This window comes from Prenolepis imparis, unplaced genomic scaffold, assembly GCF_030444845.1.
Source record: "Prenolepis imparis isolate NDT839.2.m4 unplaced genomic scaffold, iyPreImpa1.0 SCAF_2, whole genome shotgun sequence".
Lineage (NCBI taxonomy): Eukaryota > Metazoa > Arthropoda > Insecta > Hymenoptera > Formicidae > Prenolepis > Prenolepis imparis.
The window spans coordinates 24,315,801-24,321,826 of record NW_028141160.1 but is presented as its reverse complement, the minus strand read 5'-3'; the positions used below and the strand labels follow the sequence as shown (position 1 = coordinate 24,321,826).

At 27.3% G+C, this 6,026-nt stretch overlaps 1 long non-coding RNA gene across 1 annotated transcript; it reads left to right on the top strand.

Moving 5' to 3' along the window:
- Positions 1-353: 353 nt before the first annotated feature.
- LOC145945873 (uncharacterized) lies at positions 354-1,014 on the top strand. Its single transcript, XR_014426931.1, has 3 exons — positions 354-422; positions 493-658; positions 759-1,014. It is a non-coding gene; the product is annotated as an uncharacterized LOC145945873 (long non-coding RNA).
- Positions 1,015-6,026: the final 5,012 nt, after the last annotated feature.

The following is a 6,026-nucleotide window of genomic DNA, read 5'->3' as shown; positions in this document are numbered from 1 at the left end:
GCGCGAATTGAAGTAGATGATTTGAACGAGCAAAGTATGCAAATAATATTTGATTTTCTTTCATCATCATCTAGTAGTGATGATGATGACTATTTATTTTCAAATGAAAGACATATTGTTCCAAAAAATACAAAACTTTTTAGAAGTAGTACATAACTTTTCTGAGAACGAGGTAATTACGTTTTATTTATTTAAAGTTATACATTGCTTGTAAATAAGTAATTATTATAGAAGCAAATATTTATATTAAAAGATAAATAAATATCGGTATTGGTGTTCCAGTTTAAACACAATTTTTGAGTTTGTCGGAGAACAGCGTACAGAATTATAGATATGTTTGAAAATTCGACATTCTATAATGAGCGAAATCACGGAAGAATTGAACTTACATCCGCTGAACTACATATTTTGTCATTTTTTTGGTAAGTTTTATATTATAAATATTAAAAATACTCATAACAAATGTTAAAAACGATTTGAAAATATGTGTAGGTTTGCTGGAAATAAAGTGTGCCTGAGAGACGTTGCACAAAGATTTGGAGTGTGTCCTGCTACAACTTATCGACAAAATGATAGAGTCATGAATTTCTTATGTGATATAGCTAGGAACATAATTAAATTTTCAGACAAAGAAAATATTTCAAACGAATTTTTTCCAGTATGTACATCTATTGACCTTAATATATATTTTATTGTTTATACATTATGTAAGAGAATTCACACAGTGAGTTATTTCTTAATGTATGTATAATATTAAGATTGCAGGTTTCCCTAAAGTGCTTGGCTGCATCGATGGCACATATGTTAAAGTGCGAACACCAGCACACAAAATAAAATCAACGTACGTGAACAGGCATGACATCCCTTCAATCACGTTACAGGGTATATGCGATGCCCGTAAGAGATTTGTCGATGTATTTACTGGAATTTCGTCAAAGATTCACGACTCACGTATTCTGAAATTATCAGATGTATATGAAGAGTTGCCAAGGCTATGCGAAGGCAATAAATATCATATATTAGGCGATGGAGCCTATTCTATAAGAGAATGGCTAATCGTTCCATATAAAGATTATGGAAATCTTTCTGAAAACCAGAAAATGTTCAATAAATGAACAAATAAATAAATGCTTTTGATTAACTAATCAGAAAATAAAAAAAGCTTTGTTTAAACTTGTCAATCAAAATATTTCAGCACTTGTAGCGTCAAGATGAACGCAACCTAATATACATAATACATCTATATTATTATATATATCATCCATTATTATAAATTTGGGAAAGATTGATAAAAGTCATTTAAAATCATTTTAAAAAATTAAGAAAGGGCATGTTTTTCAATTTTTATCTATTTTTTTTAACATAAATAATAATACACCAACTAATAAAGACAAGCCTGATTTGGTCATATAACTGGATCTTCGTGCTAATATGTATATATTATACAGTTTGTCGTTCGATTATTCATAAATATTGATTATTCAAACACATCTTGTTTCTTCACTAATTCGGATAATAAAAATTTTATTGTATAATATATAGTATACACATATATACCTCTAAGTTATTAAAATATACTTTAGTTAATAACAAATTTATTTAATTATAGTGCTTAAATTAAAAAGATTTGCATATATAGAATATCATCACAATAAAATAAAATGCATATATAACGTATATTGTATTATAAATAATGGTAAAATATAAATATCGTGTGAGATCTTTCTTTATTTGGAATACAACTATATGTTGTTTTGCAATGACATATATAATCGCAGGAATACATATATTATATAAGCACAATATCGCGTATAAGATGATTGGAAGACATACGAGATGGTTATTCAAATGTGAACGAAAACAATATAATAATGAGTAATACGTACATGTTCACAGATGATGAGATATGGTCCCGCGATAATGTGCCGTTTTCGCGTCTTACAAGAATTTCTTAAAAAAGTACACGAGGAGTGCTCCACTAATATATATGGTCGATTCGACAAATGTGGATTGTCGATATAATTGGTGCTGAAGCTAATATATTCTATAATTAATTTTACAATGAATCCTTGTAAAGAGGGATATTCAAAAATATTATTTCCACACAACTACGATTTTCCCTTTCGTAATAATCCAACTTATATTGTCGATTGCTCCGGCCATAGAAATCTTTTGTATATTTCAAAATCAGACAAGATTGATATATAAATATGAAATAAGTGTGACAACTGAAGGAACAAATAAATTACTGATGTGTATCACATTTTATGTAAAAAGTAGACGAATTAAAAACTAGGTTCTATTAGTTTTAGGTTCTATTTCTAGTTATTATAATAATTTTGGATTTACCCATGTAAATCGAAAATTTGAAAGAGAATATATATTACTTAAAAAATTTTACAATTAAAAGTCTTCAATACTTTTAAATCAATTTCTGAATAATATAGTTTAATACTTCTGAATAATTTTTTAATATTATAAATCTGCTCTTTTTCTTTATTTATTTCAATTTATTCATTCTTCATCTCTTTTACAGGATTTTTTATCAATTTAATTTTTTTATTTATGAGTACCATTATTTAATTCTAAATTAATTTCTAAAGTAATTTAACAGACACAAAAGATTGTAAAACATCTAATTTTCGTTTCTTTATTTATTTGTTCCTTCAAATGTTGTTAACAAACATTTAATCTCAAACAATTTGTTAATTTCTGTGTGTGTTTTATCCTCTACTTAGAACAAATAACTAGACGTTTGTCTTTTATGTTTTAGTCCTGACACGTGAAAGATCAAATTTTTCAATTTAGATTTGTAAATTGTTAGACAAAGTTATTTTCGCGATATGTGTGTATATATGTGTATATGTATACATATATATATATATGTAATATACGTTATATATATATATATATATATGCAATATACGTTATATATATATATATATATATATATATATATGCAATATACGTTATATATATATATATATATATATATATATATATACACGCATACATTAGACACTACCTATCTATATAACTATCTTCTATAAATAATTAAATAATCGATTTTTTCATCACTGTGTAGTCATAAAAGTATACAACTGCCATCACTTTTTCATGCAATTTCTTTTAGTCATACGAAGAGGGACACTAAACTTATTTCTCGATACGACTACTTTATGTTGAAGAATAATCTTCCAATATGATAAAATACTCTAGAAATATACTATTTCTTTAACAAAGGCATTATATAAATCACCAGTATTGCTATACAAAAGTTGTATAACAATCGGAACACCGCGCGGTTGCTTATTTGCATTACCACGAATCGTACAAAGTACATATATGCAATCTTCAAAACTATAGCTAGAGAGTTTACAAAACTGAACGCAAAATTATAAAAGTAAACGTCGCGATTTGCCTATATAAAATTGCAATTCATCGAATTAGTCTTAATTTCATGTTATTATAACGCGGATTGCATACAACACACTATATCTATTATTACTTCTTGGTTCTTATTTGGATGATCTATATAATACGCGCGCGCGCGTGTGTGTGTGTGTGTGTGTGTAATATACATATGTAATATTATATTGTATGTATGTATATGTATATATGGAGATTATAATCATCTTCTCTCCAATGATGTGATTATTCTAGTTGACTGTATAATTTATAATAGCTATATGCATACTCATCAACGTATTGAATATTAAATAAATATTTATTTGTTTAACACGTAAAAATATATGTTAAGATTTCTTTAGATGATTTATATACATAATTCACGACAAAACTTTTAAGACAGAAATATCTATTTATATAATTCTATGACATGTTTTAATGTGTCCTGATGTATATTTTGATTTATATATGTATATGTTTTACATACATTACATGTTTAAATGTTTTCTGTATAATACACGATATAAAATTTATAATTAGAATTCTGTCTTGAATTTTATTATAAGTATAAATTATAAGTCGTCTAAAGAGGCTCTTACATATACATGTATGCATATAAAAACGAAATTCATATAAAACAAAATATCTACCACACGCATAATGAGTGCTGAATACGCGATGAGAATACAAACTATATATAACAGCATATGATGAATGATGATATACATACCTATAATATATATTTGTCTAAATAGTTTGTAATATGTTGTATAAGAATTTAGTACCTAATATATCATATATCCTAATATTTAGAATAAGAAATACTTCAGGAGAGCCCGGATAACTTTTGCATTATTTAATTGAAGAAGCAGAACATTTCTGGAAAAGAATAATTATCTCCACCGCAACTGCTACGTATTTGCGCAAATGCAGTTACGCATACACATATATATTATATAGTGATCAAACGATTTCAAAATTAGAGTCCTACTGCGTATATAAATGCAAGACTTGAAAGTTGCCATCTTTTACGATCGGCTTTCCCACGATATATGCGCGTCTGCTAGCGGTTGAATGCCGAGAATAACAATAGTATATGTTAAACTATACTGTTAAGAATAGAGCAAGGAGTATCATTAACGCAGCATATCTATATGGCATTGTTAATCTCGATTGCTAGCAATCGCTTAGAATGGAGATACCGACCATAAGAAGAATGATGATTTCCACGTTTTGCGAATAAATAATATAAAGGGATTATATTGTTTATAAAGTTTTTAAAGTCTTGCAAACATTTCTATCGCTAATATTCAATCTCTTATATATCGTGTATCTCGTAAATTATTGTTACTGGGGGTTTTCATTACTCGTTGACATCATCATAAGTATATATTCCATCATCATAAGTATATATGTACACATATATATATATATATATATATATATATATATAAAAGATGAAATAAATTATACCATCTCGACTAGAATATTTGACTAGAATATTTCGACTGATTAGGATATGTATGATAGAGATATGACAAAAATCATTAAGTCTCATAAGTCGAATTATTGTGTAATCGATTAATAATATATATAGCGATTAAGCTCAGTAATATGGTTTTTCTCAATTATTGACCTATATGTATATGTGGCGAACCGACAATGTACATACTTGTATATCAATTATGATATATAGATTGAATTTATATAGGCCGATGTCTACAAAAACATTCTTCCATCTATACAAATAAGAATCTTTTGCATCGATCACTATAATAAAATATATCTACTAATCGAATCTAAATTAACAATAAGTAAATTATCAGAATTTTTACACAGAAATTGTAATAAGCTCTTTCTTTTACAATTAATAAAATAAAGAAAGATTATAATAAAATTATCAATATACTGGATTTCTACATGATATCCATTACATTGAAAGTTATATATCTATTTATTAGTAGTCGAAAAAAATATCAGTAAGACGTACATTACATAAAAAGAAAAGTTGAATAGGCTCTTTGTTCTCACTCATTAAGGGTTTTATAGAAAATATCTAGACATTCTACGTTCTAGGACTATGCCTTCAATACCGTTTTGATTAAGTATAAGACGAAAAACTGAAGGCACGTCCTCGATTGAAAAAGGCAATTCTCGCCTACAAGAAAAATTACAATCATTATACAATCAAATTACAATCATTAACATTAAAACTCGTCAAGTGCAAACTCGTATAAGTATAATCTCATATTCAAATAATTCATCGTTTTTAAATATTAATTTATACTTAAAATACATGTAGAGATCATATGAAGACTAGAGAGTGCAGACGAAGTGAAACAAAACATATCGTTATTAGCTAGAGCTAGCTAATCATTATTTACAAGTGCAGCTGCATTGAATCACACAGCGTAATGTTGAACTTTCGCACATGTATGTTAAAAGATTGTACACGTAACGAAACTGATAAAGCGTACGAATTAGACAAGTTTTTACTGTCGTTATAACGCGAAGTCATCGGACAAAATTCCTCAGGTTTGCTTAGCATTATTGAGCGATGATGATATTTTCCATGAGATGAATATATTTACTGCACGCGAATTGATGCTCCTGTCTCT